This window comes from Bactrocera neohumeralis, chromosome 3, assembly GCF_024586455.1.
Source record: "Bactrocera neohumeralis isolate Rockhampton chromosome 3, APGP_CSIRO_Bneo_wtdbg2-racon-allhic-juicebox.fasta_v2, whole genome shotgun sequence".
NCBI lineage: Eukaryota > Metazoa > Arthropoda > Insecta > Diptera > Tephritidae > Bactrocera > Bactrocera neohumeralis.
The window spans coordinates 30,464,152-30,491,013 of NC_065920.1; the positions used below are offsets into that span (position 1 = coordinate 30,464,152).

The 26,862-nt window shown below is 35.0% G+C and overlaps 1 protein-coding gene across 2 annotated transcripts in view; it reads right to left on the reverse strand.

Annotated features, from left to right (window-relative positions):
- Positions 1-25,364, reverse strand: part of LOC126753614 (putative neural-cadherin 2) — a 363,083-nt gene extending 337,719 nt beyond the window's left edge. The window contains exon 1 of one of the 2 annotated variants that reach the window (XM_050465205.1): positions 24,182-25,364. The gene's annotated coding sequence lies outside the window, so the exon portion shown is untranslated. The remainder of the gene's footprint in view (positions 1-24,181) is intronic. The other variant, XM_050465204.1, reaches the window with a different exon arrangement.
- Between the last annotated feature and the right edge of the window lie 1,498 nt (positions 25,365-26,862).

The following is a 26,862-nucleotide window of genomic DNA, read 5'->3' on the forward strand; positions in this document are numbered from 1 at the left end:
GGAATACACAATCGGTATATGCAAGCGACCTTGTGAAGGAATAGAGACAATATATGTATTTTATAATAGTTGGCGTAAGTATTTTTGCTAAAAATTTGGCGGATCACGTGGATGTTCTTTCTTTAATATCCATTAGATATCATATAACTAGTTACTAGTAGGTAAAACATTATGTGTACTTCCAAACAGATATTCAAAGGCTATATTAAATCCAAACTAAAATAAAATATGTATAACTGATTTCTTTTTCAGTTCATAGTGTTAGTCAAGCTTATTTTGGTTGGATAGGACTAAAGAGAAGATTTTGATATATATAATGCTGCAAATGATTTAACCAAATTTGTTAGTTATCCTCATGTCCGCTTAACAAAATTTGAAAATGACTTCATCTAAAATAACTTCTATTGAAATAAAACTTTCCTGAAGTACTCGGCGTGGGATATGATAATCTGATTTAAAAATGGTTGAAATCAAACCATAAGTAATTCTAACTCCACTTCCTTCTACAAAAATCTTCATCTTAATGTCAGTTCGGCAACCGACGGAATTAAGCTCTCTGCCGCCGAAAGCCCGGTCTGAGACACCGCCCTTTTTGATCAACAAAATTCTATAAATTCTGATTTAAAATTTTTTCTATTATTATAATAAATGACCTGAAATAGCATTAACGTTTCCAGATGCTGTAATTTGCGCTGCAATCCAATAGCTTTAGATCTTATAGTTTGTTTTTCACCACGATTTTAAACAATACATTTCAGAACATTATTTATTCTAGGCCAACGAGTTTGAGAAAGATTTAACCTTGCGTGCAACGCTAAGATCTCTTCACGAAGTGTTGATATAGTAAACTAATTCTAAAGTTGCTCCAAAGTAGAAAAAGTAAATTGTTTCGGCTACTGATTCAACTGCACAAGTTACTACTAAATTCCATGAATGGGTAGCACAAGGAACATATTCTCTTATTGGATTAATAATTTTGATTTTCGACTGCACTCTTGAATATTAGCCGGACAAATTGCTGACGTTATCGTATAATGAGCAGCGATAGTTCATTTTATCTAAACCATCTGTTTGAAGAGATTTTAATAGAGCATCTTCAATATACAAGGTGCGTTCCAAAGTAAACAGGACTTTTTGAATCTAGCGCCCCCTGGTGGCGCCATCTATATGTCGACTGATGCGTTAGAATCTGCTATCTTTATCGATTGTCCAGTGAGAATTTCATGACATTTCATTGATTGGCAGTGAATTCAAGAATTGCATTTTAAGTGTCAGTATGTTTGTGTTATCGGTGCGAAAATGAGTTTCGAACAAAGAGCCAACATTAAATTTTGTTTTAAAATTGGTAAAACTTTTACCAAAACGTTTCAATTGATGAAGCAAGTTTATGGCGATGATTGCCTATCACATAACAGAGTGCACGAGTGGTTTCAAAGTTTTCAAAGTGGTCGTTAGGACATAAATGACCAATCGAAATCCGTGATCACCGGAAATTCCATCGAAAATGTGCGAGAATTCGTCAAAAATCAGTCGAAGTTAGCATTGAAATTCATGGAAATGAAGTGAGCATCTCCAAAACATCGATTCATCGTATTTGGATCGAACATTTGGGCTTACGAAAGGTGTGTGCACGGTTTGTTCCGCACAAATGGACTTACGACCAAAAATTGCTCAGAATACAACATTGGATATACGCTTGTGACCGAGTATTTGATCAAAAATCACATTTTAACCATTAACCACTCCCCGCATTCACCTGATATGGCACCGTGTGACTTCTTCCTATTCGGAAAAAGGCATTTGCCCATGAATGGAAAGCGTTATGCAGACGTAGAGGCCATTCACCGGCATACTGGTGGCCATACCTGCCAACAAGCTGAAACACTCGTTCGACAAGCTTTTGTACCTTGCAAAAAGCTGTCTTGAAGCAAAAGGAGACTATTTTGAATAAAATAAATTGATTTTGTCGAAAAAACCATTTTTTCTGTTTTTTTCTTAAAGTCCTGTTTACTTTGGAACGCATCTTGTACTTATACCGAAAGCTTATCGACAATATTAAGCGTAGAACCCACTATTACGCCAAAATACTTAGCAGATTGCAGTTCCATAAGAATACATCGTAACAATAAATTTGAAATTAATAATATAATTTGCTTATGCATTGTTACAACTATCTACGCTTTGTTTTCTGTAAACCTGTCTAACACACTCACTCCTTCTTCGGAAATAAGTTTCAAGTTTAATCAAGCACAACACTTGCACCCTGATCAAGTTGATAAGATGACGATCACATAATAAAAACACTCGAAGTAAATTACCGATTCTTTTTGATTTAAATTTAAATATTTTTTTGGGCTTTTTCCATTTTTAAAATTACTAGATTACGATCAATACATAAATTTGTTAGGATGATAATAACAATTCAAAAATCAAACCATGAAAATAAATAAAAATGCTACACTTGGCATAATTTCGATTATTTACATACGTAATGTTGCCATATAATGAGGCAACTAACGACTGAATTGCGAAATTATTAAAAGTTGCGAAACGAAGGAAACATTCAGTGTGAAAATGTTGAAGAAAGGTCACATGAAACTAAAAACAGAAAACAAAACAGAAACAGAAATATATGTTGGCCTACTAGAAATAACATCAACGTCTGATCATTTTAAATGCAATCGCAACTGAGCTATATTTGCGATTGTTTTCTCTTACTATTAGTATAAATGAAAAATTTTAATACGGAAAATCAACGCAAAAGATCGGAGTGCTGACTTAGAATTAAACACGCTTTGATTCAGTGAAAGCTAAAACAAGACAAAACATTAACTTCGGTTGCATCGATGCTACAATACCCTTCACAAGTAACAGAGTTTTCATACAAGAGCTTGAGTTTCATCGGTAAGTTTTCTTGGTCTGATATCGGCGCTTCAGACAAATTAGTAGCTTCTTTGGGGAAAAAAATTGTATTTGGTTGTCTTATCCCAATATTTAAAAATGAGTCCTCTGTTTGGTTTATGTCACATACATATATTTTATTTGAGTTATACATGTTTATATATGTATACAAGTATGTTGATATTTTCCGCTAATATGCCTCAGCTTTGATAAAAGAAAATATTCGCTTACACCTACACTTACGCCTTTCTTAATTGTTTTAGTTTCATTTATTATTTTAATTATTATTAAATATTTGTATAATTTGTTTTCTTAGCTAGTTAATTGTCTCTGATGTAAATATTTATATTCTCTTAAGTTTAGCATAAGTTTCTTGAAAGCTCTCTAAACTTGTCGTTTTAGTCGTGAAATTATACTCCACGACCCTTGCGTTGCTGGTAATATTGACGTGTGTAAATATTATCGCTTAAACGCTCAAAAACTCATAAATGTCCGTTTGTGGTGCAAACACGTTGCGGTCGTAAAGTGGAGCGCTGTTGCACACGGTGCCCGCCATAAGCAGCTTGTAAGCAATGCCGAAAGTGCAGGCTTCCATATGCACACAGGCGCACGCACAAGGGCTGGCATTGACAGTTATGTAAGTCTAGTATAGCGCATATAAACTCGCACATATGCAAATCTTGCTTCTATGCAAATATATTTGACACGCACACATACACATACACATAGTGGAGTCATAAATTCTTGCTTGCTCGTAACGGCTGCCATTTGTCTGCGCTTCCGCAACCGCCCACCTGAGGATCGCCTGTCAAGGGTGGTGTACTAATGCACTCCAACTTAATATCTGCCTGCATACGTGCCCAAGTGCAACGCAAGTATTCCAGCAGCCTGCCATGATGTACTGTTAGCCATAAAAAAGCAGGCATCTATAGCTCGTAGCAGCGTTTCAGTACGGACAGAGCGGTGAAAACGAACGACATTTCGCAAATGCCCTAGCCAGTAGCTGCCGCGAACAGATCGTAACCCGCTGCCGACAACCAAATGCTGCTGAACGAGCGGGCAAAATATGACAGGAATTTGCAGTAAGTCAAGTGCAAGTGTGGCACGTCGCTGACCGTAGCTGCAGCGACGCACGTAGATTTACTCACGGAAATACTATGCTACATACACACACACATACACACACGTATATGTATATGCTCAAAGCCCGTTGTTGTATGCGAATAGACAAAGCACAACAGTGCTGGCAACAATTCAAAGCGCGTAATTAGATTTTAGCCGCGTTGCGGTCGGATTGCCAAATGTTGTTGCGGCAACAAAAACAACAGCAACACGAATTCAAGCAACAGCAATGGTTAGCACGTAGGCAGCAATTTTGCTATGTTGGCAGGCAGGCAGACTGGCAGCAATAGTTAGAAGTCAGCAACATCTGGCTGCTGCAGACTTAGCTGGCAGTCGGAAGTCAAAAGGTGAAAAGCGCATAGTGGCAACAGCAGGTTAACCGCAAACGCGCATGGAAAATCTGGCAAACGCTTACACACACAGCAATACTCAGCAGTACAGTGTTGGGGCAAAAATAGCACTTACACATGCCGGCACAGCGGTAATTCAATTCAATTAAACAACTCAAACTTAATGCGATTTATAAGCGCCACTTGACGGCATTGCTGCTGCCGCCATCAACATTTAAATTTAAACAAATGAGCATGCAGTGCGCCACTACAACAGCAGCTGCGCCACGTTGGCTTACAACAGCCACACAACAGAGGTAACAGCATATAGTTGCACGAACACAAAAAATACACAAGCACAAGCACACTTAGCTCGTACGTGCGTTGTGAAAGAGCCAGCTATGCGCAAGAAGCACGCCACTTAATTGCAACAAATGTGAGACAGAAATTTAGTTTCAACTACTGTAAGTAAGCAACGCTTAAAATTAGACGGAACCGGATATTAAATACTCTTGCAAATTATTATATTGCTAGCTTCATCTAACGAAATACTTGAAAAAAACAAGAAAAAATGTTAACTTCGGTTGCACTAAGCTAGAAAACCCTTAAGAAATAAAAAAGTTCCCTTGCAAGAACTTGACTTTGTTCGTTCAGTTTGTATAAAATTTGTTCAGATATTGTAGCGCATTCTTAGAAAATAATTTATGTCGAATTTCCTGAAGACATCTTGTCAAAAAAACAAGTTTTTCATACAAAACTTGAGTTCGATCGTTCAGTTTGTATGACAGCTATATACGATCTCCATACTTTCTTTAGAAGTTCTACCGTGTTTTTAGCTCAATATTCCGTACCAAATTTCGTGGAGATCTCTTGTCAAATAAAGAAGCTTTCTATACAGGGACCTTATTTTTATCGTTCAGTTTGTATGGCAATTTTTCGGCGGTATCGATAAATGAGTAGGTTCCAAAAGAGAAAGAAGGTATACAAAACTCCATATCACAAACCGAGACGCGAACTGTACATATATAAAGTGAGATAGATATCAACTCAACTCGTCATCCTGTTCACGTATATATGGTAGTAGAAAAAGTCTTTTCGTATGTCAAATCAAACCTCAAATTATTTTTATACCCTGAACAGGGTATATTAAGTTTGTCACGAAGTTTGTAACACCCAGAAGGAATCGTCGGAGACCCAATAAGGTATACAAAACTGACGCGAACTGTATATATATATATATGTTATAAATGATCAGTATGTCGAAGCTGAGTCGATTTAGCCATGCCGGTCTGTCTGTCCGTCTGTCTGTATATATACGAACTAGTCTCTCAGTTTTTAAGATATCGTTTTGAAATTTTGCAAACGTCATTTTCTCTTCAAGAAGCTGCTGATTTGTCGGAACGGCCGATATCGGACCACTATAACATATAGCTGCCATACAAACTGAACGATCGGAATCAAATGCTTGTATGGAAAACTTTCGCATTTGACAAGATATATTCACGAAATTTGGTATATGTTATTTTTTTAAGACAACAATGTAATTCCGAAGAAATTGTTCAGCTAACTATAACAATGCCATACAAACTGAACGATCGGAATCAAGAATGGACAACTTTCACATTTGACAAGATATATTCACGAAATTTGGTATATGTTATTTTTTAAGCAACAATGTAATCTCCGAAGAAATTGTTCAGATCGGTTAACTATAGCATATAGCTGCCATACAAACTGAACGATCGGAATCAAGTTATTGTATGGACAACTTTCACATTTGACAATGTATCTTCACCAAATTTAGTATAGATTATTTGCTAAGGCAACAATGTAATCTCTAAAAAACTTGTTCAGAACGGATTACTATAGCATATAGCTACCATACAAACTGAACACATAGTTACTAACAGAAATGCACCTGTGAAGGGTATTTAGCTTCGGTGCAACCGAAGTTAACGTTTTTTCTTGTTTTTTTTTTATATTTATAATAATAAATAAATCAACAAATATGTACCATTCTCGTCGACCTCTTTTTGCCATTTTTTCTCCTAGAGACATTATTCCATCAATGTAAATCGAAATTTAAAAATTTTCAGAACAGAAGCGAGCGATTTGTTGTGCTGCACGAACTGATTCAGCATCGTCTCCGTAAATTTCACAAATTTCACTGGTGACTTGCGTGGTTCTTTTCTCTTTTTTTTACAAAAATTTCAAATTTTCAAAATATAGCGAATTTCTTCATTATTTTCATTCATTTTTGAACAGCTGTAACTTTTTTTCAACTTCCCCGAATTAAATTTTTTTTGTTTAAATGAAGCTTAAAATCTCACCTTTCCAACACTATATGGTATGACACAATGTGATTGGTAGCACTGGAGATATACGACTGCAACGACATCTATTGACAAAATACGAAACGACTTTTTCGACTAACCAATATATACATTTTATACGGTCTCCGACGTTTTCTTTGTACAAACTTAATATACTCTGGTATAAAAAATTGCCATCGAGACAAATATTATATTTTTAGGCGAAACTCAGACCGACTGTGACTATCTTTGGTTGGAAATTTACCTTATCGCTCTACGAGATTCATTAGTATGCAGTTTCTTATCTCTTTGTCTTAAGAGATAAATATTTCAGTTCAAAATGACAGATGAAAATATGCATTTGATTACCTCGCCTTTTGACATCTACAACAGGTTTCTTATAGTTTTGTACCCAATATGAAAACAAATTATTCCGTTGACAATACTTCATAAGTTCATATATTGACCGATATACTATATATGCCAAAAACTATGAAAAAGATCTAGATAATCACAATATGTGGGTTTTAGGTTATATTTCGCTAAATGCAACATTCTTACTATATCTGATTAAATTATATCGCATGCAGATACAGTATATAGTCAACCGAAAGTACAGAAACAGTTTAGCTTATTATAAATTTCTGTATGAAAGTTGTCACAGTTCGCCGACACATACTCGACAATGTTTTATTTACTTTTTTATTATAATCTAAAGTATTTATAAACTTGATGGAACTTAAACAGATCTTCTGTATAAAATATGCCCGATTGTGGCTAACTGTTGTCTATTTCCAAATTATCTCTGAGCGCCATTCACTTGAGAACGATTCTTTTGCATATGGCTCGAGCAGCTCACGACTTCCTGCCTTCGACCAAGTATCCTCTGGGAAGCGAAAAAACATCCATTTGAAAGCGAGCTAAATTGAGAAGGCGAAAGATCCCTTCCCATGGTTTTGCGTTGGGTTTGGGCCACGTAAAAATCATCCCCAACGAAAGGAAGAAAACAGCCTCGGCTGTTGTAAACTCAATCATAACCCCGGAAGTGGTGTTTAGGCCAACAAAGTAGAAGAAAAAGCATAATGTATTTGTTTTGTGCTAAAGTGGTTCTAAATTTGTAAAGTAATCTATCAAATATGTAATTTATCCGAAAGGTGAACAGTATTTTTAAAGGACTCACACCATTCTTAGTTAGTTTCTGTTGTTATTCATTACATTTTTGAGTTTTCACCTGAAGAGTGATTTTTAAACAATATCATAATACTTAATACATAAGGGCTATCGTCGCCAGATTTCTTCAATGAGCGATGTCTGTAAAGCTCTGTCGAAATAGCTCAGATGGTATATGAGATACATACGATTTTAAATCTATAGGAGATTGAGGACATGCCTTCTATTAAAAGATTGAAACCATTTATATCCTCGTCGTCTAAAACACGTTTGGCGGGAGCACGCTATATACATCTGTACATATAGATTTATTAATTCTCAGTCGATCGAATAGATGAAACAAAATTCGCGGAAGGAGTATTAGGAGGAGTGTATTACATCTGGTGGGGATTCCTTTGAAGCCGACCAAATAAATATTGATGAATAATTAAATATTTTGCGTTTTATTTACATTTTCAAGGGAACTTTTTTGTCACAATGTAGGTGTATGTCTACGTGTACGTACTGTTGTACCACGTAGCCAAAACCTCAACCGGTTGGTACCAAAATTCTTCAGGCTTATCTTCCTCAAGAATTTTAAAGCATGCATCCATCCACAAGTCGTTATTATAGTACGTAAAGAAAATGAGCTAACGATCATAAGTAAGCAGTGGCAGGTTTTTCGCGCCTTTCACAGCAGGGAAATCAGCATTGAAAGTTGTACTCTATGGTGAAAAGTTGCCATGAGAAGTTTTTGCACCGCACTGTGGTTGGAAAGAAGTATATTTTTGAAAGAAAATCCTGTCATTAGAATATGCGGAAAGTTATTTATCATATTATATTCGAAGTACTTTACTTCGAAGTATTATCTTAAGTGTTTTGGTTGATATCAGTACAATCTCTTATCAACAAATTTTCGCCGAAGAGTTGAAATGTGAAAAAATGGTTAATATCGTGATACCCTCATCTTGCTATACGCTTTAAAAAGTATGTCATTAGCTGTCTTCAACTCGCCATCTCTCATCAGCTCCTTATCTTCGTTCTGCTCTCTTATCAAAAAAAAAAAAAATAATAATAGTAATAATACCACATGGAAGAGTAATAACAACGTTACTCTCAAAAAATTCAATTCTAGGCTTTATTATATAAAATATTTTTTCATGAATTTCGCAAAAATTTGAACACTGTACTGTACTGGTGCCAAGTGCCACATTAAACTTTACTTTTGCGAATTATAACATTTTTTGAAGGAAACTTTAGGTAAATATCATCTACTCATATGTGTATATGAGCGCAGCGCATGGCACGCGTTATGAGGGGAGTCTGCACATTTGGGACGATGCGGCGAACACAAGCGCGTAATTAATGAAATATTTTCGACTTAAAACTTCTGATTGTCATTTGGAAGTTTTCGGAATTGTCGGCATATTATCGCAAGGGAGTTGAGGTGCGGGAAATGAAGCAACTTAAAACAGAGGAAATGTATGTGTCTATACATGAGGGTACACATAAGTGAATGTGTGCGTAAGAAATAAATATGAAATTGTATTTGCAATAACAGCAAGTCATTTTATAACGGTATACATTAAATGACATACAAAGCGATGCACAATTTATAGTAATACCCCTTACTTGTGCATGAAGCAGCGTAAAGGCCATGAGCTATCTTGCAGCACGTGAGTGTGTTGCATGGAGAACCCGGCGCGGTAAGCGTGTGTGAGCGGATTGTCAACAGGACGTGAAGAAATAATTAAAAACATGTTGATAGTTGGCAAAACTTCACGCAACACAAACACATCATTGACACACGCAAAATTTTATGAAAATCCAAGCGAGCTCACCTTACATAACCTTATGTCTGCTGCTTGGGTACAAGTGCCCTTAAAAAGCATACGTGACTAATTTGCAAACAATTGAGCGCCCACCTCACCCACACGCATATAGATAACTGCCAATAATTGTCAAAGCATAAATAATACTTTGCTTGCCGAGCAGAAATTAAACGAAATTGTTTTGCAACTTCGGCTTCGACATTAAATTAAGTGGAGCGCACAGCAGCGCCACCAACGCAAAGAACATAAAAATTCTTTAAAATGTCTGAAATTGCCGCCAGCGGTGGGTCACAACGACACACATACCCAACACACATTGGCTTTTATGAGTTTTGCGCAGACAAAGAGGCAGACAGCAGGCGCTCGCAATGTATATGCAAGAAGAACACATTCCACATTTATTTGTCGAAAATATATGGCTATCCAATTTCAGTCTCTTATAAACCAGTACGCACAGAAATTGACAAGCAACGCAGCAGTAAGCTCACGCATGTTATTAGAAATTCGACGAGGACAATACGAAAGGACAGCGGACTGGTGTAGCCGCTCGCTGGCTTGCTAGATTTAAGACATTCGATTATCACTGAGCCGGTCTTAGCTGCGCTGACTGACGGGTTATTTGCAAAAGCAGTGTGTATGCCGGGCCGTAGGGCGGCCGCAATAAAAACAGCAGACAAATCGCCGCAGGAAAATTCGTTGCTGAAAACGAAACGAAATGAAATCAAACGAAATAAATGAAAAACATGCCAAGGCCACAACGCAACGCCGAGTAATAAATCTAAAGCTACAATAAGTGAAATGGAAACGAAGATATAGTAAGCGAGAGTGCGGGAAAAAATCAGAGTAGATACCAACTGACAATGATGGTGGAGCGACGGCGTGTGGTGGCCGTAGGCGTAGAACGCATGGAAATTTAAGTACCATAAATATTATTTTCTTCATCGAACGAAATTCGAAATTGCAAATCAAGCCAAATAAATAAATAATATGTGAGCCTTAGTATGAATAAACTGTGTGTACTATAATGCATGTTAAAGAGATAATGGACGGTGATCAAGAAACAGTTTTTAGGGTAGAATTATAACGAAAATTTTTCGACTAATATTTCTTTTATTTAGCTTAAATATTTAATTTTTGATAACATATCATTCTATCTTAACAGTGCAGTAAGGATTAAAAATCTATAAAATATAAACCAGAAGTTCAACTAATTAACCGATTTTAGTTTGCTACAAAAATTGTACAATCAATAGGTAAAATATTTATTCGATTGACAGATTTGGATTGCTTTTAAACTACTAGTTCCATAAATACTTGTATATATGTTCAATTCATGTCTCAGGACAATAATTCTTGTTCTCTTTCTAAACCAACTTTTCAGAAAAAGCTTATAAGTAAAATGCTTTTCTGCTTATTTCTGGTTAACTCAGCAAATTCTAAATCAAAGTGTGACTAGTCACTGCAGGGCATTTATAAATCATTTTTGATAGATAAAGTTTGCCAAACACTGACTAGGTAAGCCCACTTTTGAATTAGAAGAGAGAAGGTTCAGAGTAAATATAAAAGAAAATGGTTGGTGTAAAGTACTTTAACAGCACCTTAAACATTTATATGGATGACGTTTAAACTTAAGGACTTAACAAGAAAAAACGTTAACTTCGGTTGCACCGAAGCTAAATACCCTTCACAGGTGCATTTCTCTTAGTAACTATGTGTTCTGTTTGTATGAAAGCTATATGCTATAGTAATTCGTTCTGAACAATTTTTTTGGAGATTACATTGTTGCCTTAGAAAATAACATATATCAAGTTTCGTGAATATATCTTGTCAAATGTGAAAGTTTTCCATACAAGCCCTTGATTCCGATCGTTCAGTTTATATGGCAGCTATATGTTATAGTGGTCCGATATCGGCAGTTCCGACAAATGAGCAGCTTCTTGAAGAGAAAATTACGTTTGCAAAATTTCAAAACGATATCTTAAAATCTGAGGGACTAGTTCGTATATATACAGAAAGACGGACAGACAGACAGACGAACATGGCTAAAACGACCCAGCTCAACATACTGATCATTTTGATATATACTTTATAGGGTCTCCGACGCTTCCTTCTGGGTGTTACAAACTACGTGACAAAATTAATATACCCTGTTCAGGGTATAATTAGTGCGAATATACTAGCGAGAGTTAGGCATCCTTAAGGATGACTACTTCTCATGAACTTCGTAATGGCTGATCTCCATCTGATATCGCTAAGAACCCAAGATAACCACATAGACTCAAGATCAAATTTAAACCGAACAAGTATACAAAAAGCGTTCCAAAGTAAACAGGACTTTTTGAGTCTTTTTTATGTTCGTGTAGATATTAATTTATAGCTAAAGAGTCATTGAAAACTTTGTACAATTGCTTTGGGTAGTCAACTTTACCACGAACTCTAGTATGTGAGGAGCATAAACATTGACTAAAGGTCGTAAAGTCATCTAAAACTTGCCTCATGCGAGTCGTTCATCCAAGTCTGTTAGTGACGATAGCATCAAAAAAGTTAAAGAAACAGTGCTTAAAAATCATGTTGTTCGCTTCGAAGATATAGCAGATGATCTCAATATCTCTTATGAATGGACTTCATTATTAAAGTCTTAAGTGTTAAGTAAGTGAATGCAAGAATGTTAGACTCGAACAAAAAGAGCTGAATGCGCCGACACACTCTAGCATGATTGTGACCAAATACGAGGCGAGAGTTATTTTTCAGCTGCCGTATTCGCCAGATTTTACGCCATGTGACTTTTTTGTGATCTCAAGAGTGAAAAGTCTGCTTCGGTGAACTCGCCAGAAGTACACGGAAATAATCCATTGCATATCTACTTAATTGTTCCACAATTACTGCTCCGTATACTTTACTTGATATTTATATAGTTTACTACTCGACGTACAGAATGGTGCAGAAGCCTTTGAAAATATAAACAAAAGAAATAAATTCATAGTAGATTAGAACCCTGCGGAAATGAAAGATAAAATAATAAACACTAAATAAAAAATAATTTAAGGGCGCTCTGAATACAAGAAAGGGAAGAAGAAGGGCGTGGCTGATTTTTAGGGGTCAAGAATCCTTTATTTCTATTTCCAGCAAATCAATGAGTCCTATAGAAAAACATTATGTGCCAAAAATGAGTCGATGGACCTGCTTCCGCCCACATTTGGTTGAGAAAACATATTTATGGCAATTTCCACGAAATTCGGAACATAAAATTATCCTTGCTATCCTATCTTACGTTGTAAATGGACGCAATCGGACTACAACTACGCATACTTCCCAACTTTATACAACTTTAAATTCCATCTGATTTTTCACTTTCCAGTATACAAATCAAGCACCATTGAAAATATTCGGATAAAGTTTAACACAAATAGTGCCTTTGAGATGTCATATCTCGAGTTTAAATGTTGTTAGAATCGGTTCATAACTATGCAAGCCCCCCCAAAACGAATATGTGGACCCCAGTGCGTATGAGTGACTTTTTGCCAAAATTATCGGTCAATCTGAGTGATACCATATATTATCGAAGTTCGGGCAAGATATTTTTCTAAGGTAATTCAGAGAGCGTATTTTTAATAATAGTAAAGTGGAGAGAAAACTTGTCTAAAGCCCTACATATGTATATGGCTGACTTTATTTCATCTAAATACTCTGTGATCAAATCGAAAAACATTTTCTGCTTCAAAGTAACGACACTTTGCCAAGAATTTTACAGTCATCATAGCAATTGGGAAAATTCTCCGCGGTGATGGCCATCAGAGCCTTCTTCGATTCAGCTTTTATATTCTCAATTGAGTCAAAACGGTGTCTTCAGAGTGGTCTTTTGAGTTTGCTGAACAGCCAGAAGTCATACGGGACCAAATCAGGCGAATGCGGTGGTTGCGGCACGATATAAAATAGTTGAAAATGTGGCGAAATGATCCCGAATAATCAACGCAGTATGAATGCATTATCGCACTTCTTTGTTGAATAAATTCAGACATAGTAAAAATCGAAGAATTCACTTTTAGAACATCACAAAGCGACGCGTATCTCAAATACTAATGAATATTTTGACCTGAGATGTCGCTAACAGTACTACCAACTTACAGAAAAAAAAATTTATCGATTCGAGAAACTCGCGTAGTATAAACTAAAAATTCACCTTTTAATTTGATCACAGTATATATAAATATATATATTGGGATACTTTTTCCTATCACAATTTTTAGTTGAAAGTTGGAAAGAAAAAAATGGTTTAACCATTTCAATTTCAATTTAGTGAAGCTTAACTTTCTTGGTATGAAATGGTCCTCTGTAATTCTGTCGTAGATCATTCATGTCTTTAAAACGGCTCATTGATATACGACGGTTCCTCATGTTTTAACTTTAAAAATACATACATATCTATAAAATTATATTTATAAAATAAAAACATGAAGTAAAAGTATTAAAATCTCTTTTTGTATCATTTAAATAGGTCAATCACACGTTATATACATATTTCATTCTTAGAAAGCCAATTTCTTTCAGTCGTGCATATATGTATATATTTTTACTGTATTGCACGAAAATATGCTAATTTAAGATTGGATGAAAATATTTTGAAGTATTGTTGTATTTACGAAATGAAATATTTGACATTTTCTTAAATTAACATTTGGTGCATACTTAATTGAATTCTAATAGATATGGCAAGAGCTTTGATATGATATTCTAAAATACGGCAAATTAATTATTGAATCTATCCAGAATAGAATGAAAATCTATTTCAAAAACAAATATTGCAATAAAATGGAAAATAAGTTTTGGGAATGTCATTTCGACTTGAGCAATATCGATTTGACTATTTACACTAGTGAAGAACTTCTTCTTCCTTATTGGCGTATACACCGCTTACGTGGTTATAGCCTGGAAGTCGAACAGTAATTATAATTTTGCGACTGTGTCTCATACATAGAATGATCTCGACAAAAAAAATTATGTATCACGTGCATACTAAGCTTCATTTGCACTCTTTACTGTAATGAAATATTTTGCTGAGTATTAAATTACAACACAGATTTTATATAAAAATCAACATATATTTATATTCTGTAACAACTTTTTAAAAATTTTCAAGATTTTTATTTTGTTATTAATAAAATATGTGATATCCATTTAGCAATAAAATTTAATTGTAGTAAATTTAGTTTTGGCAGCACACATACAGTACTCTTTCGATAATAGCAATAAATTTGTAAAAAGGGAACCGGAACCAGAATCAAAAGGAAATAGAAAATGTGCTAAACACTTTCGTTTAAGGTTTGACAACGTTTTTTTCCATTTTTTTTTTAGTTTTTTTTCTGAACCATCAACATCTCAAGAATATGTTAAAGTTTAAGGTCATTCGGAGAAAACTAAATGTTACGTAATTCGGTAATTCTGAGTGTACAAAACTTTGAATCGATTTTCCCAAATGTCATTTTTAAAGTCCAGTAACAGAAAAACTACTTCATCGATAAGTGGTTCCAGAAGCTTCAAATGACGTTTTTCCAAAAATTATAATTTCTAAGAAACCAACAAATAGGTCGATTTTTTTCTAAAATCGTCATTTTGGCTCGAAAAAAAATTGAAAAATGAAAATAAAAATGAGTCAATTGAAAGATAATTCAATAAACTAAAGAAAGCATTTTGATTCAGATCCAGTGAAGGCTGGTCAGCACAACAACTTTTTGGTTCTAAATAAAAAGAAAATAAGGTAATACTTAAAATTTACGGGTACAAAACTAGAAGAAACGTTTTTAACTTGGTTTAAACAAGTAGTTCTGTCGTTAAATGGAGTTCAAGCAAATCATATCTGCTCAGAGCGGGGTTAGAGTAACCAAAAAAGTGGAAAATATAATATATAAAGGGAAAATAAGAGCATAAAGGCAATTTATCAAAGCCAAAAGTATAAATATGAATTTATAAATTTTTATCGAGGTTTAGCCAGCAGTATTTTTAGACACATCAACAAAGAAATATATAAATTTTGATTGTATGTACATTGTATAATTTACTTCAAAATGAACAAAAACTTTTATTTTGTCTAACTCTGACAAATCATTTAACATTAAACACTTTAATCTTCAGAAGTTTTCTTCAACATTTCATTTCATTTTGAACTTTTTCGCGTGTTTAGTTTTATTTATCAATTACTGTTATTGAGGGTGCACTGTACATTCATAAAAAATATTGTCAATTCAATTTAGGATTAGCTGCATGCCACTCGTACAACACCAATGTAAAAAAATTTATTGCCAAAATCTGCAGTTATTTATATTTTTGTGATTACTGTCAGCTTTGTAACTGAATCAGATTGAATTTGCAATGTAAAGCCATCATTTTGGACAATTTTTTCGTACGCGTTAGTTTATTATAGGTTCGCAGTTCAATTACCCAATAAAAATTTCATTAAAATATTTTTTTAAATATTTAATTGACCTTTTTAAGCGATTCATGCATTATATGAAAAGAATTGGCGAAGCAAATGTGTGAATACGTACAAATTTACATGTTACTCATACGGCATGTGGCACTATATTGAATTTATTAAAATTAGAATTTCAGTGTTTAATTAAAAGGCATTTTGTAAAAAATTTGTAAGTGTTTTCAATGAACAATTGACCATTATTGCATATAACTTATGAATTTTACATGCATCGCTACAGTTAGATAATCAAAATATATAGAATTGTTATTAAATTATCGTAACGAAATTTATCATTTATGTAAGTGTCGGGGGCGACAATAATTGTGTTATTAGCGAAGCAGACCGGAGGTGTACACTCATTAAAGCTTCCCGACTCCTCCGCAAAAATTAAAAAAAAAACTGGTTTTTGGTTGAAAAAAATTAACAACTCAAAGAGTGATTATGAAAGTTTGTTATTTAAAATGGTAGAAAGTACAAATATTTCACCAATGAACAAGTTGCGAAAAGAAATACGCCTAAATTTTGCCCGAACACGCATGTCTTGGTCTAATCAGTAGCATTATGTAATATATTTTGATAAGAACAGAAAAAGTTTCAATACTAAAATGAAATAATAAATAAATAAAATAGGAGCTCAAGTACTTGAATTTTTGATTTTCAACATAAATTTTGAGGTTGTTTGAAAAAGATGTTAATACACCCGTTGTAACTAGATCTTTTCATTACTTTGCCGTATAACTTTTTTCTATGGCACTTGTAATTTTGAGTTAAGCCATTTTTAGTCGTTTTCAACCACTCTCCTTTCTTCCTCTTCCCTACTCCAGAATACCCGTAAATTACTTTTAAAATGCAATGTTAAAATGTTACGATGAATGAATGTTAAAAACTACTAAAATGCAATAACTCCATATTTAAATACATTACATTTTACATACGATATGACAGAAATAGTTTGGAATAGAGATGTGACATCGCTCACATTTTGGGGAAATCCCATATCTCGGGATCTACTTGGCCAATTTCGAACAACATTGTAGATGTAAATATATACTTTCCAGGATACAGATCGATAACAAATGAATGCAAAGGGATAAAACTTTACCCAAAGATTGGAAGATACATCATAGAAATTCGGAGAGAATAATAATTTTTTCTGCTTCATAAACGGTACATAATAGAAAGATCTTCGAACTTCGAACTTCACTTTATACCGCATAAATTGGCAAAAATCGGGTCAAAACTTGCCGTAGACCTCATATAACTTACAAAACTTTGAACTTGATAGTACTGCCCTGGTTTTGATCCCGGTACGTTGCAATAGTATGAAATGTTCGAATAAACCCGAACTTAGTACTTCATTACTTGTTTCCTTTTTATGTTTTATTTTCCGTTTATAATGGGTTTCAACCAACTATGATTTTTTCACTTTTTACTATTTTCAATTGATTTATCCTTTCCGTGTATCTTGAACAAAGCATGTACTCTATTTTAAATTTCCTTTGACATTATTATGTAAAAATTTAATTAAATTTAAAATTAAAATTTATTTAATGAACAACAAATATCTTTCAAATGTGCAGATTTTCAAAAAAAGAAGAGTGACATTCACTCTCACAAGTATTTATTTTATTCAGAAATTCATTTTAAAACGATATTGTCTTTATCCTGTTTACCAGTTATTCATGGAAAGTATTTGTAAAGAAGAATTTACAAGTAAAGATAATATTGTATTTCTAGCGAAACCTTGCTTCTATCTAAATAGTCTTGTTGTCTTCTTTAAGTAAATATGTTCTAAAGCAATATAAAGGAAGCGACGAGGCGGCCTTTTCCTTGTAACCAAAAGCCTTTGACTTTACCAGCGCCAAAATCCTTTATTGATTCTAAATGGAATTTAATACAATAAAATATTAATGACATTTATTAGACATGAAAGGCCATTCGCTGCCAGCGGCGCTTTTCCACCTCTGACATTAATTAGATAAACGAATTTATTAATGCGCAAACATAACAAGCAGCCGCAGTTGCTCTTCCTTAACTCCCCAGCCATATTCTCTGCTATTATACTAAATATGTATACGCAGTGATGTGTGAAATATAGGCATAAGACAAACATACGTTATTAGAAGCAAATACGATTGCTAACGGACGGCATAAATTCACCGTAATTAGCCGCACACTTGCTGCTGGCCGTCAGAGGGCGATGAGGAAGCTAGTAAGACACTAGCTGATTTTATATTTTTGCGCAAATATTTGCCAAACACAAATACATATACACATATAGAGACGTTTGCAGGTAATCTATTTTGTATGCATGTGTGTGCGTGTGAGCGAATGAACTGGTACAAACGACATGCATGCATGCATGTTTTTGGCCAAAGGAATAAAATCAGCAACAATACACACTTTTAATTAACACAAAAACCTCATCACACTCAACATGCGCACTCATTTGCAACACTAGCAAGCAAATTCCCCAACACCAGCGCACTGTGCACACAAATTATATACAGACACATGAGTGTGCGTATGTGCGCGTGTGTGTGGTCACACACAGGATGCTTCTTTATCTTTTTCACAGTTCTCTATTTCATGCCATCCCAACTTACACTCGAGCGGTTTGGCTGTTCCACTTTGAGTGTGCAGATAAGACCGCCACTGGGTTGGCATGTAAATAGCCAGCTGGTGAAAAACACGCTGCGTTCATGCGCTCGCTCATACTCGTACCTCTATTCATTACATTATGCTGCTAATGTACATACATATTCATACATATTCTTCACTTTTGTGTTATTAAACAAATTTTGTGTTTTGTTTTAGTTTTGTTTTGTTTGTTTGCTCATTTATCTCGCTCTTTTGAATATTTTGTTTTGCTTTTGTTGTTTGTGTTGTCAATGTGTTGATTTTTACTGGGGCTTTAAGCTTTAATCGAGTGTTGCTGGCGCCGGCTGCCAAAGGCTTTAGGTGAAAGTTTATTTTTTGTTGTTTTTATACATACGCAAAATGCTACTTAGGGTATAATAGTTTTGTAACTTAACTGTTCTTTCTAACAGCGAACATCAAGCGGAATAGAAATAGATTTATTATATATACTATAGGTAAACATAAATACTGAGGTTGAAGGATTAATTGTCGAGCATCTGACTGTCAGTTTACCAGTACCGCAAACTCCCGATTTTAGATATGTTCAACATTGTTAACAAAGTTGAGCTTAGAACGGTGCTATTGAAAAGCAGAAAAGGTTTAGGAAATTGTCAGTTAATTTAATTCTCATAAATAATGAGCCTTTCGTATCAAACTTTGTCATCATCATCATCTTATTCTATAGAGGAAAATCGAATGAAATCGAGTATTAACCTCGCCAACCTCCACTACAACGATTGTGTTAGCAAGTTTTTAGAGATCGAAAACAATCTTTTACTTCAGCTAGTTCAAAACCAGATAAATGACTCAATACAGCCAAGTTTTAGGTTGAATTGCGTATCTCAAAGAACTTGCTCTGGCCCCACGTTTACATCCATGTTAAAATAAAGCATTTACCATTTCCAACAATTTAGAAATGGCAGCTCAATCATCAACAAAGGCATTTGTTTCGAATCCGATCTAACTCGAGCTGTTGGATCACTTAATATCAATCAAGCCGGTTAAGAGACAGATATCCGAATAAAATTGTATGAGCCAGCAAATTGAGTAATGTCGGTGCTTATATTCCCCAAGGAATGAATATAATTTTAATCCTGGAAATTCATACGAGACATTTTCTGTTTGGAAAATTTTATTCGAACTATTTCACACATCTTTTTCTATATCCGACTGTGACCGAACTTAGCTGCGCCCTACTCCTTGATTATGTTTTTGTTTGAGTTCACAACTTGCTTTTTTCATATTCAACTTATTTCGAACTTTGGTGCTCTTGACTTCCGACTCATAGAAAATCACCGCCCACACACATGGGACGCTAAAAGCAGTGTGATTGACATTGTTGTGTTGGTTTAGAGTTACGCAATATATGCCCAACCCAATTTGTATACCTAACCGCAATTGATTATATTTTGTAGTGGCATTAATGTACTTAAATGCTGGAAAATATTGTAATTCAGCCTAGTTGCTGTAGTGACAGACGAATTCGAGAAAATGATACGAGTTGACAATTTTGGTCGGTTGTAAATCCGTCTCCGTTCCAGTTATGTATACCCGCTTGTTGTGGAAACGGTTTTCCTTTTTGCTTTATGGGAAAAACTGAAGATCCTCGACACAGGTTATATTATTATTTATTATTACATTAATTATTATTACATGACGGCGTAATTTAAATTAATATTAAAGAGAAGAAAAAATAGCAGAAATATTTGTCAGTCGAACAACAATTTGAAGTAGTCTCATATATCTATATATTATATTTTTGCACTAAGCAGGTTTTAGGAAAGTTGCCACGATGTTTGTAACTTCCGAGAGGGAATTTTAGAGGCGCTATGAAGTATGTATACTCGTATACATATATTTATAAGTGGTCAGCATGGCGAGTTAAGTCTATTTTAGCCATTTCAGTCTCTCTGTTCGTCTACATATACGGAAACAAGTATCTAAGTTTTTAAGAGATTTAGCATTTTCTTCGTTCCTTTCACACCAAATAACTCCTTATTTGTCGGAACCGCCGATATCGGAAAACTATAGCATATTGCTGACATATAAACTGACCAATCCAACTCAAGTGCTTGTATGGAAAACTATTTTATTTCTTAAGGTATATTCAGCAAATCAATAGCCGAACATATGGTTCATATCATCATCATCAACATACCATATATGTAGCTGCCAAGGTCATGCCACTGACCAATCAAAATAAAAATAAGGATTCTCTATACCCTTTTGTGCTACGAAAACTTCATCTGTGAAGGTATTATAGCTTTTACACAGCCGTAGTTTTGGGTCCACTAATTGCTGAAGTATTTCGAATAAATTCGTTCCGAGACATACGTACACACGAGTGAGAAAGTGATTTTTTTTACATTGTAATATCTTTTATTAGATCTTAGGCAGGTGGACTCAGAGGTACAGCGGAACATATGCCGACAGTTGACCCAGCTCAATTGTGGTAATTAAACCATAAGGGGAGTTTGGTCCTATTCAATAACAAAGGAGTTCTAAAAGGAAGAAATGGCGGAGTGAGACAGGAACTGGTAGCGATGTATCAGTCTAAGCTAAGCGGAAGTTAGTAGCTAGCAGAAGACAACATGAAAAAATGGAAGTATGTAAGTAATAAACCCCTGTAGGCTTTGAAAATGATGGTACAATATGATAATGGAGTCAGAATAATACATGCTTCTTAATTGCGTGACAATTTAGGATACAACACTCTCTCACCGGAAGCCAATGGAAAGGGTTCAGACGCTCGCTGCGCTGTGCATAACGGCAGTTTTAAGAACAACTCCAATGGCAGCTCTTGAATTGGTACTAAACCTGCCACCTATAGACCTCTTTGCTGAAAACTGCGCAGCAAAATCGGCAGCACGACTACTGGCTGTAGGAGAATTTGCATACAGACCCTCACGGCCCCATTTTTCAACTGGGAAAGAAGGTGTATTGAGACATCGAGGGTAATGAAATAGTCGACGAGATTGTCAAGAATGGTGTACGGCTAACATCCGCAAACATGATCAACATTGTTAAATCCATACATTGTCCATACGACGACTTCGACAGAAGCATGGTAAAGAAAATCAAAACCCAATGGAACAAGCTAAGGGGTACAAAACTGCAAAAATCATGTGCAAAACGATAGATCGGAAGTACACAAAATTCTTATTGGCATTCGATAGAAGGGACTGTAAGAACATGATGGGAATACTAACTGGTCACTGTCTGATGGCGGCACACGCCCTCAAGATAGGGCTGACAGATCGAAAACACTGCAGGAAGTGCCTAGAACAGGCCACCAAGCAATTAATGGAGCATCTGTGGTCCCCACAGTATGCCACAGAGTCTATTAAAATTCGCGCCAAGCGCAGACATTCTAAACAATGACTACTCCTCTTGGATTTAGTAAGTGAACTCTATCTGGTTTCGCAAAGGACCAAAGTGGTCTATGTGTGGCTAATTGGCCTATCAGATTAAACTAACCTAAGAAAAGAAAAAGGAGAATTGAGTCATGTGTAGAAATTTACGCACGTGAGGAAAGTTGTCTGATCGCCATTCACTTGGGCGTGGCAAGAAACGATTCTTTTACATATGGCTCAAGCAGCTCACGACTTCCGGTCTTTGACCACGTATCCTCTGGGTAGCCTAAGAACATCCGTTTGAAGGCGAGCTAAAGTGAGAAGGCGAAACATCCCCTACATAGGGTTGTGCGCTGGGTTTGGGACCCGCCACGTAAAAAACACCCCCAATGAAAAGAAACAACAAGCCTCGGATGAGTGACCTCGCTTTTGATGACGGCCATGGCAAACTAAATAAGGACTACGATTTGAGGGCATGCACCTGGTATGTCCGGTCCCTTAATTAGGAAGGTGCCGCTGCCCAGATGGTTGATGTTCTCGTTAGAGTGAAGGCTGACATCACCGCCGTCCAAGAAATAAAATGGATGGGACAAGGACTAAGACGAGTAGGTCCTTGTGGAATTTACTATAGTGGACATATAAAGGAGCGCAAATTTGGTGTGGGATTCGTGGTGGGATAGAAACTCCGCCGCCGAGTACTATCATTCACTCCGGTGGAAGAACGTCTACTTAGTCACAATCGCATAAAAGCGAAGTTCTTCAACATATCGCTGATTTGCGCCCACGCTCCTGGAAGAGAAGGACGATGTGACCAAAGATGCCTTCTATGAGCGCTTGGAGCGCGCTTATGAGAGCTGCCCCCGCCACGATATCAAAATCGTGCTCGTCAATTACTCGGTATAAGGGAACTGTGGGACGGCATTTCAAACTCATTACGTAGAGCTGCCGAACCGAAACCATTAGTTTTCGGAAAATACAAAAATACGCCAGCTCTGTACCCGCCGGGGGAAGCAGAGGAAGAGGGAGACCTCCACTCCGTTGGAAGGAGCAAGTGGAGAAGGACCTGAGCCGCTGTTGTTAACTCGGCTCTAATCGCGTAAATGGTGTCTACACCAGTAAAGAAGAAGAAAAATAAAGGAACGAAATCCAGAAATCCACAAAACATACCACAAATAACATTATATTATATTCTTATGCCTTAGAAGGTGTAGTTTAACATTTCTTCTAGTTTCCAATTCTCATTTAAATTGTAAATACTTCCTAATATATGCCTCAACAAATGTGTGCAAGAACTGTGGGTGCTGAAAGGAGGTGGCAACACAGGGGCTTGCTTTAATTACTTTTTTTTGTAATAATTTCCTGTGCGTCGAAAATTTTGCCACACCAGAGAAAAAAAGCAGCGTTTACCGCCACGCTATATTTCCGTGTTTCCAGGCGGCACCAGCAATTAGCACAGGGGCTTTGAGTACTCGAGAGGCATGCCGCAGTGTGTGCATGTCGTTTGTGAGCGAGCCATGCTAGGTGCTGAGCGGCGAGCGACCGACACACGTAGGCACTTAACATTACAAACAAAGCCTCAGCAATAACTTTAACGTCGCCAACAGGCAGCATTGGACCCCACTCAAAGGCGCAGGCAGCCGAGCCGGAAGGGCACCTCATTCACCACAGACTCCTCTCAAGCATTTCGTAAATTAACTTTCTCATTAACATCAGCAAATTGCCTTTTGTCGCGTGTGAAAATTTACACTTTCGTCAAGACGACAAGCATTGCCCTGGCGGCGTTCCGGCTGCTCTTGGCATTTGCGTTTGCTTACAATGTAAACCGGCACACATACACACTCGCATTTTCATTATTGTATGGGGTGACATGCCATGGCCCATAGTTCCTCTACCATTTGTCTAATGTTAATGCTTTATAACAACTACTCTGGAATACATTATATTTTTGCGCTTCGCTAAGTGTCACTTTGGAGAATGAAGTTTGTCATTTCGTTGGTAAAATAAAACACACGCTTCTAAGTGGTTTAATACAAATGGCAAATTTTTGTGTGTTAAGAATGCATGCGAGGCTTACCTTTATAGTAGTTGTTGGTTTTATATGCTATCAGAGTTGCCAGTTCGCCCCAATATATCTTTTATTAAGTTTATTATAGCTTATGGGGTTTTTAATATGGTTTATCAATAACCACTTTTGTATTCCATTTACAGCATAAAACACGAATTAGCTTCAAATTTGATATTTTATGCAAATTCAATTCACTTTCGGTGCTTTCAAATTGTGCTTAACATTATTTTCTTGAAAACTGGTTTTGTTTACTTATTACACAGAAATATTTTTTATGTAATTTTCATCACTATTAAGCACAATTTTCTTATTTTTTATTGCTATTATTTTATACACATTTGACGCCACACAATTTTATTTTATTTTTTTTAATATTTTTTTCCTTTTTTTGATTTTTTCCAAGCAATTGGCGCCTGTTTCACAATAGCTTATGTTTTACATGATTTTTCAATTAAATTTGCTTAGCTGACCCTCTATCTGCTTATTATTAATTTTATTTTAAATATTTTTGTTTCATTTTTCAATGCCCACTTTGCTGACTTTCTTTTTGCACAATTTTATTTTCGTTTTTGTCTTCCCAATCCTGCCTGTGTGCTGACGCTGTTGAATTATTATAGCATAGCTTCCATTTTATTGGCTCTTTACTCGAGTTGACAGCTATAATTGCCACTGCTTAGCGTGACATGCCACTTTTGCACTTACAGCGTCAGCTCGCACCCGCAGTCGTGTGTTCTTACACGCTGGCGAGATAATTTTGCCAGTGCTTCAAGGTGGCACAAATTGTGGCAGCTATTGGCACTTCACATCAAAGTCTTCGCATAACACATTTGCTTTGCTGCGAAATTCTTTGACTCTTTTGGAATGTCGGCAAATTTCATGCATCGATGATATATTTAACTTAAATTTTTTTGCAATTCTGGAACACGAAAGGATGTTTTGAGCACTGTTTTTCCATAAAATATGCGAACACCTGTCTATTATTGCTTTATCTTGTGGTTATGGACAGGGAAGTTTGTGTATGTTTTCAATTACATTTTTTTCTGGTTCACAATGTTTTAGTTAAGCACTACACCTTTTGGCTTCAGCACTGATCAATTTCGCATTTATTTTAATTATTAATTTAATTTATTTACGTTTTTATTGAAATGGAAACTTTTGAGCAACTAGCACTCTTTTTTTTTTAATATATTTATTTTATGCACTTTTTTTAAATTTCTGAGTTGTTTTGCAAATATTTTTATAATTTGTATTTTTTGTATTCCACAAAAAAAATTTCTTCTTAACCTTTTATTAACTTAATACAATCATATTAATATAATACACATGTATATCTTTCTCTTGCTAATTTATGCAAATTTTATGTTGTGATTTATCTTTAGCACGATAATTTTTTGTTAGTTTCTGTTTTTTTTTTGCTTTGTTACTATTCTTGTTTATACTTCCGGGACTAAGTGCTTAAACGGCACTAAATTTTTTTTATTTATTTGTTTTTTATTTTGCTTTGTTATTATTCTTGTTTTACATTTCTGATGCTTAGACGGCATTAGCTTTCTTTAATTTTTTAAACTTAATTTAAGTAATTAAATTCTTTAAATTCATTGCTCACTTTATCCCACACTTTGCTTGATTATTTTCACTTGGCTTATGACTTTTATAGACAGTTATTCGTTTTATTCATTTCAGGCCAGTTTAACTTATTATGTCACTTAATTAATTAAATAAGGTAAATTTTGTTATTTTTATATTTTTCGGAAGATGCTTAACACCAATTTTTTTTACACAATACTTGTTTATTATGTTTCATTTATTCAAAAAAATTTTTTATAATTTTATAATTTTTATTCCTTTGCCATTAACGCTTGCTTGTTTTTTTTATATTCAGTTGAAATTTTTTTTGTATAGAAAAAAATTTTTTATAATGTTATTACTTAACCACTACTTTTTTACTGACTGGAAAATATTTCTTTCCCACTAACGCTTGTTTTTTTTTATTTTTATATTCAATTGAAAACTTTTTTGTATAGAAAAAAATTTTTTTACAACAATTTTATGAATTTGCGCACACACACGCACATTTATACGTTTAAATATGAGATTTTCTTACTGTAGTGCAATATTTATCATAATTTTTTATAATTTTTTGAATTTATCATATAACTCGATTGCCTTTTTCCACTATATTCATCAGGTTTATAAATTTTTTTCAACTCAGCACTCCTTTTTCATTAACATTTTATTTTGTTTTTACTTATTGTATTTATGTAATTACTTAATTTTTTATTTATTTATCATTACCATTTTATTTTTTTGTTTTCACATTTTAATTCCTTTTTACCTTAATTATAGTATTTATGTAATTATTTAATTTTTTTCTTTACAAATGTGTTTTTGCTCATTCGAACACTGCGGCCATGCATAAACAATTATTTACTCTCACAACCCGGCTTCAGTAAATATGCTATACACACGTACATACATGCATTAAGGCGCTGCTATGACGCGTCTTGCACGAGTACGCCATAGGCGGCTACGACACACCGTTTTCTAATAAATAATTTCCTGCACTACTTTTAATTTTTGTAATTATTATTTTTCTTTTAATTTCAATTTTAATTTTTTTAATTAAATTTTTTTCTTACAATTCCATATACTTGGTTCACTTATTTACGCCAGCTTACACAGTTTAACTA